Source organism: Lethenteron reissneri, chromosome 35 (assembly GCF_015708825.2).
Source record: "Lethenteron reissneri isolate LAM-NWPU_2019-01 chromosome 35, ASM1570882v1, whole genome shotgun sequence".
In the NCBI taxonomy this organism is placed as follows: Eukaryota; Metazoa; Chordata; class Hyperoartia; order Petromyzontiformes; family Petromyzontidae; genus Lethenteron; species Lethenteron reissneri.
Window position 1 is genome coordinate 10,482,506 of NC_083813.1, and position 13,923 is coordinate 10,496,428.

Below are 13,923 nucleotides of genomic sequence, written 5' to 3' on the forward strand. Positions count from 1 at the left end.
GTGGAGGGTTGGCAGCCGAGGGCCAGTTCGGATATCACTCGCCACTTACGCCAGCCGTGGCTGGCAATTGAACTCAGGTAGCCATCAGGTTCATAGGCTCTGCGGGGCTTTAAAACAAGGAGATGAGCACCGCCTAGAAAGAAATCAATGTGGCTTTATTTTACTTGACTGGATACATCAATTCGCTCGTAGGTACGACGGGGCAATCCGTGTTTTCCCGTGCCAGGCTACGGTCAAGTCGAGTCTCCACGAGGACGAAACGTGTGAAGAGCTTAGTAGTCAGACATGGGGACAGAGAAGCGAGATAACCGCGGCTTCTACATTGGGCAGCGCCTTCGCACGTGGATTGGTGCTGCGTGTTGTGACAGGGTCAGGGCGTAAAGAAACCTCCCACTGGCCCACAACAGGTGGAGTTCACGCAGGTAAATAAACAGTGAGTGCTGTCCATTGTCTGCTTATAAGAAGCACTGAACCATGTTAACGTTTGGACAATTACGGCCTACGGTTGAGTGAATGTAATTTTTTTTAAGCACAAGGAAGAAAAATCACGCAAACGCATGGATTTTCACACTTTCCGACCGCGCGTTTTATCCTTGGGAAGTCATTAATCAGACAGTGACGTTGCCTTTGCGAGTTGCAAAAAATAGACGATGTCGCACCGCTGTGTGCGACGCCGCGAGGCGACGTCACATGCAGTGGTGTCGTGGGGAGGCAAGCACACACGTGACGTGTGATGTCACACGCCACGTGACGTGTGATGTCACACGCCACGCGTCACGCCTCGGCCGATAAGGCTTTATTATTATCGCTAGAAATTCACCTCTACATTTTTAGGAAACCCCATAATCAATTTGCCCATTTTTTTTGGCAAGTGCTTAACAGCGAACGCAACTTCATGCTATTTTTATTTATTGATATTTGATCATCTTCGCAAGAGTTACGGTGGACCGCTTGTTACCGAAAGACAGCGTTGACGTGTCAACGCTTTCAACCTCATCGGGGAAGCGTTCGCAAAGAGCCCGAGTTGCTGCGGTGGATGTGACAAAAATTGAAAAGCTCTGCGTGGTGGAAATTCCTGCGATCCAGCACTTTGGGAACTAGGGTTGGTGGTTCACACGCACTCTGAAAGCCGTTGGGATGCGTGGTGGCCATAAGATGGTAGCATAGCAAGTGGGATTGAATCCATCTTCATGGAGCTTTTGAGTGTAATCCCCTCGTGTGCACGGAAATTATTCTCCGGTACATTACATTCCTCTCTCCCACATGGAATTGGCCATACATGCTAAGGCAGGATGCTCCTTAAATGAGTCTTAACATTAAATTATTGTTTTCTGGGTAAATAATTGCAATTGTTATTTTTTTTAGATGACAAAGCGTCCACCAAAACCTATAATGACATTGAAAACATTTGCTTTCAAAACAGCTGATGTATATTATTATTATCACTTCATTAAGAGCCGTACATCACCTCCATCTCGATTATTAATTATGTAAAAGAATATTAATCTTCGTGTCGATGTTATGGGTCTCATGAAAATTGATGTAATAAAAGTAATCCCCCATCGATATTTTGAATATTCCTTTTCCCCTTCCCAAAAAAATTGGACCATCCCTTGCGAGAGATATATGCATACAGAGACACACACAATCCTGAGATTATGTATACATTTTAAATATGTATGTTGATAGTTTATGTTACACAGCCGAGTAATATATATATGTATAATACATATATACGATGTGTACAGGGTATATGTATATAAATGAGACATGTATGCATTTATAGTTGCTGTGTCAGCTTTCCCTGCCAAGGTTACCAAAAATGCAAAGGAATTTGAATAACACCTAAGCAGAGAGCAAATGATATATTTTAACCCATCCTGTCACTTTACTGCCCTTGCATTTTCACTACTTACCGCCTAAACTGCAGCCCTTTTACGCGCACACTTGTAAGCTTGTGTACTCGTAAGCGATGTGCTGCATTACGCAGTCACAACAATGTGACGCACGGGCCGGATTTACAAGGCCATTCCAACTCAAACGCCTGCAGTTTCGCGGTTGTTTCGGGGAGCGCACGACGCACATTAATACCGAGATTCGCTCAGCTCACAATACCGCCAAATCGCATCGCTTGTGTAAGGCTAACTTTCGATTTTGTTTGATGATGTCGTGCGTTCTTGTGCGACCTCCGCGGCTGCTTACATTCACCACGATGAGGACGAACATGTTATAAGGGCGGGCTCATTGCACACAGAGTGGTCGTCACAAATGAACCACGATACCTCGCTGATCTCGTCAAGGAACGTAAACAATCACGTCAACTCCGGTCATGCTCGCAGCGGCTTCTGGCTAGCCACCGAACAAACACGGTCACTGCATCGCGCGCGTTCAGATATGCGTTTCTGCGACCGTCTGGAATGCTCTTCCTTCCGATATTAGCAAGCCACTGGGAGCCATGTACTTTCAAATCATCCAGATTGAAAACGCATTTCTTTAGATCTGCTTGTCGTTGTTTTTAGTTCGTCGTCCTTCCCCCCGCACCTCCGATTAGCACGGTCGGCGATGTACGGCGCGGTAGAAGTTCAACGTGCACGCCATACAGAACAAGACCCGAGACGATTCTTGATCCGGATCTTGACCGTGAACGTGTCGCAGAGGTGCAGAACTTAACGCGACGGGGGGGGGGGGGGGGGCTCCCGGCCCATGAACGAAATGCCCCCCACCGCCCCCCACCCCCACAAAATGCACGCTCGCCGGCTACGCCACTTGCTTGCAAGGCACCGTGGGTAATTCGCACGACGCCGCGCGGTGCAAACACCTCGTTGGCAAGGGCGTCCGTCGTTGCAAGCCGGGCGCGTGCACAAGCGCGCGTGATGACGCACCAACGGCTTATCGGTCCGAGCACTCGCCACTGCACCAGTGGTGTAGACGGGGTCCCGACGATTCGCCCCCAGCTCAAGACCCATCCATTGTTGATTTAACACCGAGGCGAATGCAGCGACCTCCGGCGGCTCGTGCGGAGGGGTCACACGAAGCAATTACATGCGCGATGTAATCGTCGTGTTACTCATTTACATCCTCTTGTCAATCCACTGCTAGTTGGAAGGCCTGTTGGTCATGTGAGCTGTTGGCCACACTGCACCATGCTGGTCAGTGCAGGTTGGCGAAGGGGAACCCCCTCGGGATCGGTTCGGATATCACTTGCCGCTGATGTTTGCTGTGGCCGGGGATTTGTACTCAGGCTGCCGGCTCCATAGCAGAGCACGGAAACCACGTAAGAAATAAAAGTATTATTATACATCCCATCAGCCAGACAGCGCCTTCTGGGAGTGAATCATTGCAACTGGAATTGGTTTAACGCAAGCAAACTCTGTCACCAATGCTGGTGAACCTGACAGATGTTGATAGGACCCGAATCTGTCAGATATGGGTTCGTATTCTAGGCAAAAAAACTACGTACAACTTCTTTTGCACCCTACGTAGCCAACCGTGCTAATTGGAGATGCCGATTATTTTATTGATGCCAACGATGATATTGTCCAGTGTATATATACAGGACAACACTATCACTGGGCGTCGTTGTGGAGAACGGCATCGTGGTGAAATGACTGAGCAGACAATGCGTCCCCCCTCTCCTTCATTCTCGCCGATTCCCACAGCCACTCGGCAACTGTATTTCGGGGGGTCCTGCGTTGCCGATGTGGACCATCTGCTGCAAAAGTGAACGGCAAAGCCCCGAGTGGCATAGACGGCCACTGCGCGCCAGCTTCACGCCTCCAAAAATTCTACAATTTCAATAAATCACAGCTCAATTGCAAATTTTTATATAAGTAACGGCCATCCCTGTTGTGTCAACAGCAGTTACCTTGAATCGTAATTGATTTGATTCGTTTTTTCTCTTCGGTGAGACCACGAAAAGATCCGGCCGCATTTGTGCTCCTACGCATTTCACAAGTAGTACTAGTCGCATATCTGCATTTCCCATAAACATACTAAAATTCCTCTTGATATGCAAATTAGTTTGTCAAGGCGCTCTTCCTCCTCCCTCCCTGCTTAAATAGACGCTCCAAGCCCAGGACGTGTCATTCAAACTCTGTCTTATCGACAGACCTGTTCTTCACCTGAGAACGGTTGCTTGCGTTGTGGCCGAAACGTCGTGAGAATTATTTTATTATGTTTTATTTTTATTATTTTGTTATTTCCATTCTATGTGACTTTACCGAAAGAACCAAGAAGACGCATTTGTGCTGTTAAGACGTTCCTCTGCCACATTGACACGACCAGACAATACGCCATCGTCACGTGCACACACGCCTTGAACGCACCGATCGGAGTGTGATTGTTATCAGCTCACCGGTAATTTGGGGGACAATTCCCACGGTCAAATTTAGCAAACAGGAGACACGTGACATTTCGCCAAGCAGTCTTTGGGGAATAAAAAAATAAATTAATCCAGGAAGCCAGAATAAAAATCCAGGAAATCTAAAATGTTTTGGGCCCAGATTGTTACGGTGACCGAACCCAAAAATCAATGAAGTGTTAACAGTCACCTTGCCTTTCGGTAGGAGCGGGATTACCAATGGCACCGGGCTCTCACACACTTAAGTGGAGATATTGATCCATTGATTGATTTACTGATTGAGACAAATGAATATACAGGGCGGCTGAGAGACGGAACACAACAAAAGAACCACCTGGGTGGGGTACGGCGTTCCTTTTAATGAACAAGTTAAACATTTTTTACTACACCAGGACTGGGGAGCCTTATACCGAGGGCCCAACTGGACGTTCTAATACCTTTGGGCCGTGGGGGTGAGGGGGTGCACACGTTAACATTTTCAAGGGGGAGGGTGGTCACTTTCGCCCACCAGGGACCAACAGTGGCCCACAGGCCTTGCAATAAAGAACGCCTGCTGCGTTACCACGCAACTCGGTCTCTTGCCGTGACAAGAGGTGACTCGGGCTCACTGAAATAAAACATTTGAAGAAGAAAAAGAACTGCGTTGGTGGTCCGTTCAGAAGTCGGAAGGCCTCATGTGGCGTGGTGGGCTGCTTGAAGCGGAGTGTCGCATCTGGCCCATGGGCCGTTGGTTTGGCACCGCTGGATTAGGTACGGCAAGATGGATCCTAGTCACCACAACTCTCTCGCCTCTCTCCCCCCTTCCGTCTCCATCCAGATCGTCAGCCCTGTCCCCTCTCCTCCCCTGGTTGGTGTCCATCCATTGGTGAACAATATTTCTCGGTGTTGTCAGGATTAGAATAAAATTGTTAACACTAGAGGAATCCGATGAGCGATAAAGCTCATTTTTTTTTATAGATGTCCAGTAGGGGCGGATCAGAACGTTACAACAACAAACAGTACAATAAACACGATAGGAGGAGAGGTGAGCAAATTTCGATTTAAAGCTTTCATGACTGCAGGGATTCATCTTCTTTGTTTCTTTCGGTAAAGTCACGTAGAAGGGAAATAATAAAATAATAAAAATTCTACGTAATAAAATACAATTCTCACGACGTTTCGGCCACAACGCAAGCAACCGTCCTCAGGTGAAGAACAGGGCTGTTCTTGGTCGTGAGAATTGTATTTTATTATGTTTTATTTTTATTATTTTATTATTTCCCTTCTACGTGACTTTACCGAAAGAACCAAGAAGGTGAGCAAATCACAAAACAATTACAAATAAAAGTAAACTTTTTTTTATCTTACCAGGTAAAGCCCACTTAGCTATTTCACTCTTTTTCAGAAGCGACCTGGCCACAAATGATAGCTCAACGAAGTGGCTTATCACGTGGAAATTTATATCAGCCAAATAATAAAACAATAATGAAAACCCTTATCATTATCAGTAGTACTACTACGTAATTCAATGCCAGGTTAACGCGACGTTGTGAGAAACGCGATTTCCCCAAGTTCTCCACTTTCATCGCACGCACCAAACGCCCACGAAATGTCCCAATGTGGGGGACCCCTCCTGGTGCAATCAGTCACCAGAGTCGGCGAGGCTTTCCGAAACACATAATTAGCATGATTATTAATAAAAATTAGTTTTTCATTATTAGTTTAATAATTTTCGTTATTCGTACAATCCCCATAGGCGTGGGTTTAAGGGCTGAGACGACAAGGGCATGTTGTGTCACACTATCTGTATTCTGTTTTTCGATTTAAAGCTTTCGTGACTGCAGGGATTCATCTTCTTGGTTCTTTCGGTAAAGTCACGTAGAAGGGAAATTATAAAATAATACAAATATAACATAATACATTTTATTCTGTTTTATTTTTATTATTTTATTATTTCCCTTCTACGTGACTATCTGTATTTTGTTTACTTTTCTTTGACCAATAAAAAAAAATCATCCGTTTTGTCTATTGTCTGCTTGTTGTCCAAGTCGCTAAAGCAGCCAGCGATGCACGTTTTTTTTATAATTTGGTCCATCGCCATCATCAGCCATAAGTCTACCCACTGCTGAATCAAGGGCTCTCTCTTTCCCTCGCGGCCCTGCGAAGCCACAATCCATCTCACTGCTGCACCAGACCCGTTCTCACCGCTCCACCGCTACAGCAGTTGTGTCCCCCGCCCCCCCCCCCTTGGCACGCCGCATGACACGGGGGGGGGGGGGGAGCTGCCACTCGCCATCCAGCAGCAGAATAAAACAAAATGAAACAAAACGCCCGCTCGCGTACACAATTCTGACGCTGTCTTCCGCTCGACACGTCAACCCCAACTCCCCCCCCCGCACAGACGCCGGCAACAAGACCCCACTGACAGCCTTGCGGCTTGCTTGGGGCGCATCGCTTTGTTTTTTAAAAAACAAAAAATAAACTGGGAACGCGAGCGAAAGGCCCCGGCGACGAAGGGGTTAAGTGCTCGAACGGCGCAGTCTGCCCGGCCATCTCTGCCAGACCATCTGCCTTGCGCAGTAGATCATCAATCGGAGCGAGCAGCATCCGCAAGTGCCGTCGCGCGCTTCACACATTGGGACACCGCGAGCCGCCGCCGCTGCCGCAAATGGATGGTGCGATGCCACGTGCTATTACCCACGTAATAAAGCAGCCATCCGCTGGCCCTGGACAAACAAACATCACTCCCCTCCTCCCCGCCCCTCCACGACAGCCTCACCTCTGACACACATCTCTCTCTCTGTATCTGTCCGCTTGGCCAAGCGGGCCAAAGAAACGGCGATCCCCCCCCCCCCAGCCTCTTTCCGCAGATAGAGCTGCGCTTGGGATCTACAGCAAAACGGAGACATGGGCAGAAACTATCAATGTACATCGTGATTTACAGGGCGCTTCAAAAAAATGTTAACACTTACATGTGACTATCGTTTTTTTAATGGAAAAGGAACAGATAATGCACTGTAACATGAGAACAAATGTTATGTTAATAGCTTCAAAAAGTCAAAGAGTCTCCCAATTGTTCGCCATCGTTGTCAACGCGTGCCTGGAATCTTCTCCAGGTGGTCCTCCAGAGCCCGGAGGCACATTTCTTGTGGTATTGTTGCAAATTCTCAGAAGTGTTAAAAAATGTTTTTTTTTTTAAAGAACCCTGTTGTATATAGATGTGTTTCGCGTACAGGAGCATCGAGAGCGGCAGTGGTGCAGTAGCTGGCGCATTCCCGCTGTGAGTCCCAACGATGACCTGAGTTCGATTCCTGGCCATGTCATGGGGGTCTCTCCTAGGTCGACTCAGCCTTAAGCGAGTACTTTGGCGCGATGTGAAAGCATCAGCAATGTGGAGACGGAGATGGCCGGGGGTGTGTTTTTGCTGGTCACACCACTCCCTCATGTGCCACGCCTGCCTTTATAGAGTATTTGGCTGTTATAAATGTCCACGTGATAAGCCACTTTCGTTGAGCTATGATTTATGAAAGCCAGGTCGCTTCTGAAAAAATAGCTACATAGCTCAGTGGGCCTTATCTGGTAAAAAATATATATATTTAGTGATCCTTTGGCAAGGCGCTCTTCCCCCTCCAACCCAGCTTAAATATGCGCTGCCAATCCTGGTGGTGTTCATTCAGACGCTGTCTTTCCGACAGACCTGTTCTTCACCTGAGGACGGCTGCTTGCGTTGTGGCCGAAACGTCGTGAGAATTATTTTATTATGTTGTATTTTTTAAATTGTATTATTTCCCTTCTACGTGACTTTACCGAAAGAACCAAGAAGATGAATCCCTGCAGTCACGAAAGCTTTAAATCGAAATATATATTTAGTGAGTTACGCGTTAGTTAATTTTTGATGACTAACAGCACCTCCCACAGCAGTCTTTATGAGGCTATACGGGGGATATTTGTCACTGCATCTACATTCTGGGTCTGATTAATGCGTTGGCAAACGTGCAATTTTGTCCAATCCTCTTGGTGAACACGTGCCAATGTCTCCATCACATACAATGGGGCAAATCGCCAAAGGTGTTTGTGTGGCCGTTACGTTAAAGATTTTACTCTGCCACGGTCTGTCCGTTCGTGTGTTCTACAGATGTGCGTGCGCGCGAGTGCAAGGTGTGCACTTACATCCTCCGTAAATTGAATGCTCAAGCCCACCGGCGCAATCAAATATCAATTGCAGTAAATTTGTAAGGATTTATTTTAATTATCGTTGGATGTATGCGGCGGCACCGCGGTACGAGCCGCGGAAAATGTTGGCATATGTCCACTTATGGGAATTAGGCAAAATATGTTCGGTGTGCGGCGTTATGATTTGAACTTTTCCCAGCGGCACACGATGTCAGCAGCTCGTGGAGATGAAGGCCGATCGTCGCTGCGTGCAAACAGAGAGGAATCCGGTGCACAAACAATAATCAGCGATGACAGTTTTAGCTGATCGGCAGCTCGGTTGTGGAGAGGTAAAGCGTGGGTGCGTGCACCTCTTCCGAGATGCCTGGCCAGCGTGAAATAGTTGGCCAAAATTCCCCCGGGGAAGGTGTTCTCTCTCTCTCTCTAGAGTATCCCTCGAAGAGCAGGGCGGCTCGGCAAACCGAAATAACAACAAGAGACATTTTTGTTGCTGTTTGTTTTCAAATTCTGTAAAAAAAAAAAACTCAATATTTCAATAGTCGCGACGCACGTGGGTGAACACGAGACGGTCGGGGTCCTTGATAAAAAAAATGATGTCTCACGAAGGTTGCCGACCCCTGCTCTGGAGGGAGGTCCCCTTCTGCCAGTAGTCGCACGAGCGAGCAATTGCAGTGCTGCACCTTTACTTTTTTTACAATACCGTCCAGAGCCTTCAATGTACGCGAGACAGACGGCATTTGATTGGCCTTCTCGAAGCCACGACGACATTATAGCACGCGCGCACGCGCAACACACGCATGCACACAATCTCTCCAGTTGATATCTCCCGCTCATCATTACGGCCACCATCTATTTTCCAAACTGCATGTTGGAAGCGTGCAAATATATGTATATAAATCGGAACACAAAAAAAAGGAGATAGATGGAATGGGAGCGGGAGAAGAAAACTCGCCCAGAGAGCTCAATGATTTACATCGGGCACGGCAAGCGAGCATGCCGAGAGGAATACGGGGTGCGCTTCTGACCACACTTAATAATTAGCAGTAAAACCTGGCCACCTGAAAAATACATGAAGGAAGAGCCATTAAGTGGGCCTCCACATGGGCATTAGTTTGGTCTCGCGCTTCACTTGATTTTACATCAAAAAGTGTTCCCGTGTTTCACCTGCGGGCAGCGCACGGTTATTTTGATGCAAAAGCATAAAGGGGACCCTTTGCGTTCAGAAGTGCTAATGTTTATGCATCATGCCTGCGAGCATCCACGGAAAAGGGAATAAAAAACACGCAACACGCCGCTCTCTGTAAGAGAGAAAGAGTTGCTTCTGGTTTGTTTGGGTTTTTTTGTTGATGTTGTTGCCGCCACGCAAAGGGATTGCGAGGAACGGCGTTCGTGTGCGGCCCGTTCTTGGACTGTTGATGTTCACAACCGGCTCGCTGCTGCTGCTGATATCATCGCACCGACACAGACCGCGCGACACCCCAATCGCAACACAAGTAGGTGGATACACGGTAAATATAACGCGTGGCAGGTGCGCAGTGGTTAGCGCGTGCTGCGAACCTGCATACCCGAGTTTGATTCCTGGCTAAAACACGGACGAGAGGGGCCGAGTGTCAAATTCATCCTGTCATCCGCTATTTGAGGGCGGATAACAAGAAGACCCTTATCGTGCTGTTGATACTGTCGCTGCTGCTGCTGCAGCTGATCATGATGATGATGGCCATCATCATCATTGTACCGTTGCTGTTACTGGCGACGCTAATGATAATCGATTATGACCATCATCATCTGGTAACGGGAACGTGATTAAGTAGTTTCTGCAAACGTTACATTCATCGTATTGCCCACGTCAAAAAAAAATAGACGCAGACACGAGGAACCGAGCAGGACAATATGCGTCGTATTATTCCTGGAAAACCGCAGAATCAGAGATATCACTCGAAATTGTCAAAAAAAGACCAACTCACGCCGCGTTTTAGCCGCGCTCTCCCTCCACAAGATAAGAGGAGTGATTTGCGTGTATAACAGGACCCACATCATCACTTCGGATCACAGGGGTTCTGCGTTGCACGCTAACAAACACCCGGGGAGAGGAGGCGGGGGAGGGGGGGGTGTTTCATGCAGACCGGTCGATCGCTGCCCCTTGGGTCGGCGCGCGGGGGGTCCGGAGGGGGGGTCGGGGTGGGGGGGGCGGCGCGGGTGGGGGGGGAGGGGTCGTGGGGCGGCGGGCGCGTCACTCACCGACGGACGGCTCTCAAGACCACCAAGTGCAATCACGGAGGGCATCCGCCGCCGCGTGGCTCACTCGCTCTCTCGCTCTCTCGACGGGCCCGGCACGTCGCGCTAATCCCGGCGGGGCCGCGGCGGCGGCGGGGAGACATCGACTTACCGTCGTCGCCAGGGCCATCGTGCTTGATAGCCGTCACTGTCGTTATCGTCATCATCGTTATCATCAGCCGTGGTCGATCCGCTGCTGGACGAAGGCCTCGTTCGCCCCTCCCCGCACCACGTCTCACCCAAGCTGTAACCATCTTTCGCGATCCTGTGATGGTAGTAGCACACGAGCTGACTTTGTCGTTAAAGCTCCAAAATAATGATGAATGATGCATTGCAGTCTTTTTGTCACATTCACTGATGGATGTAGGCCACTCCACACCGCATCGGCCATGAGGGGTGTTTGACCATACTTCACCACGCCGGTTGGCGCGGTTGACGATTTGAAAGGTGGCCAGTATCGGTTAGAATAAATCACTCAATAATGATTTGAGGCAAAGTCAAGAATCGAACTCGCCGGCACCGCGCCCACAACTCCCCACCATTAATAATTCATACGCTACACAATGCTTGAAATGTTAATAATTAATAATAATAATTAATACATTACACAAGGGTTGAATGCGTTTCGTTCAATGCAACATTGTGTAATATTTAATTACTCTATGACCATTCAATTATTATATTCCAATTATACTTTAATTAACTCCGCAAGGGCCCCATAGACATGCATGAGCTACGTAAACCTGTGCTTAAATAACGATGGTTCTTGGTGTAGCAGTCACCTTCCGTTGACGAGGTGCGAGCCCCGTTGGCGTGACTAGTTGTCAATCCACCGCTGGACGAGGTTCCTCGCGCCCCGGGCTCTGCGTGGGGACAATTCAGCGGCCGTTTCAGAATCCTCGACCACGTTGATCGGAAAAAGCAGAGAGACACAGATGTGGACGCAGAGAAGCACGGTGCAACAGCGCACTTTGCAGCACTGACTGCTGCTGCCATGGGAGTCCGTTTGACCATGGAAGTCCAGTTTACCGTGGTGAACTGGACCAAATTGAACTCCCATGGTAAAATGGGCTTCCATGGTGAACTGAACTTCGGAGCCAAAAGGGCCTATTGACACCTGTTATGCACGGTGGTCACATGTCAAATCAACAAAAGCACTATTCCAGGCTCAACGCTTGCTTGGCTTGCGAGCTCTAACGAGATCGGGTGCATTGCCTGGGGGGCGATGCAGTTGCCGTTACCCCTCGCGATTTGACTGCGGGAATTTTTGCTGTCCGTCACATTGGCTTCGTTTCCCCACCCTCCTCGGATGAACCTTTTGTCATTCGAGGACAGATAGGTAGAAGAATAGGTTTGTGGCAAGGCACGTGTAAAGGGGAGATGCCCATCCAGAATCAGAATCAGTATTTATACTTGAGGAATCCGATGAGCTATAAAGCTCTTTGTCACAGATCCTCGCCCACCTACCCCCCCCCCCCCCCCCCACGGCTGGGGTACCAACGCAACCTCGCCAAATATTTGAGCCACTGCTCTTCGCTATGTCTCTAACAATTCGGCTACAGATTTTGGGTGCTGGGAGTGGTGCCCAGGGCAGCCTGCCACCCCATTCGCCCGTCCCTGCCCATACCCACCCCTTGCAATATTTTGCTGTCTTTTCTTGGATTTTCTGTTTGCACTTAGTCACATATTCACTTTAAGATGTCTTTTTTGTTCTTGTTTTTGGTTTTTGTTTGTTGCGGTTGCACCCGATTCAAGAGCCGAATGGCTCACAGGGCTATACCTAATACATGAACTTGAACTTGCTGTGGGACCTGGCTGTGGGTGCGGTGTTGAGTAATCGTCCAGTGTCCTTTTTGTCTCCGGTCATCCACTGCTACCAAGCCGGAACATGGTGCCCCACCTACCCATTAGGGATTGATTGTGGGGGGGGGGGGGGTGGCTTCCAACGTGGCTTCCGCACATCTCCTGCCAACTTGGGTGAGCGGACCTCTTCCCTGACCTTGTCACAAGTTCCGGCGAGAGGCGACCTGCGCGGGTGGGCGAGGTGGGGCCGGGAGGGGTTTGTGTGTGAGTGACGCCAGTGGCAGCTTCAGGCACAAGCAAAAAAAATACTAAAAGGAGCAAAAAAAGCTTTGGGGGCCCCAAGCGGCTCATGGGGGCCGCAGATTTTAACGCGCAAGGAATGCGGGCGGCGTCAAATGTCAGATCAAATTGAAATGCTCGGAAGCGGCTAATTAACACAAACGCCAATTGATATCTCTCTCTCGTCTGCATCGCTCTCTTCTCTCATCTCGTTACATCTCTATCTTGTCTACGCTTCTCCTATCGCACTGCATCTCTCGTCAACATCTCTTCTGTCATCTCACTCATTGAATGGGTGGGTGGGGGGGCACAATATAATTTCCGCTTTCCCCAATGAGCCAGCACCACCGCTGCTTGACGTGCTCATTGCGACACAAACCCCGGGGCTATCTTTGGGTTTGCGTCCAAATTCATGCCCCTTCTACGATGTCAGAGTGTTACGCTCACAATAACTTTGCCACCTGTCCCCTGGTTTGTTTCCCAGGATCGTTCCTTGTTGTTTTGACGCAACCGCCCTGGGAAGTCGGAAAGTCTTCCGGGACGTTAAGAGTCCTGTGTTTTTTTTTGCCAGCTGCGTTGATAATCTGCTGCTCAAGACGACGCGTGGAACACGCAGCTCTTTCCCCTTACGACACCATCCGGGAATTCATCTTCCCCACGACGTGTCACCCACCCCCCCCCCCGGCTTTTGTACCTCAAGAGGTGGCAACCCTAGGATGGCCCACCGCGCGCACTCGTCAACTTTGTCTGCGGGCTGCCTCTGCGGGGAATTCCGTCGATGCGGGGATTCTGGCTCGTGCCCAGTTTCTGTCCGTTTAACGTGCACGGTCGTGGCAATGCCTGGCAACATTTTTTTTGGGTTCATTTTAAAAGAAGTGATCGTATTAAAAATTTCCGCTTTTTCTGAGCCGCAGGGTAATTGTGCCGGCCTGTCCCGCTTGCAACCATTAAAGAACCCCCCCCCCACCACCACCACCACCAATGTTGTCACGTCCCGCAGCTCCACCGACCGGTCTGCTTTTTGTCCGCCGGTCTACCGAGACCCTCGGGTTGTT

At 49.0% G+C, this 13,923-nt stretch overlaps 1 long non-coding RNA gene across 1 annotated transcript in view; it reads right to left on the reverse strand.

Moving 5' to 3' along the window:
* The window catches only part of LOC133350930 (uncharacterized), a 119,382-nt gene extending 107,752 nt beyond the window's left edge, over window positions 1-11,630 (reverse strand). The window contains exons 1-2 of the long non-coding RNA XR_009756122.1: window positions 11,569-11,630; window positions 10,899-11,051 (exon numbers count right to left, since the gene is read on the reverse strand). This is a non-coding gene — a long non-coding RNA (uncharacterized LOC133350930). The remainder of the gene's footprint in view (window positions 1-10,898; window positions 11,052-11,568) is intronic.
* Window positions 11,631-13,923: the final 2,293 nt, after the last annotated feature.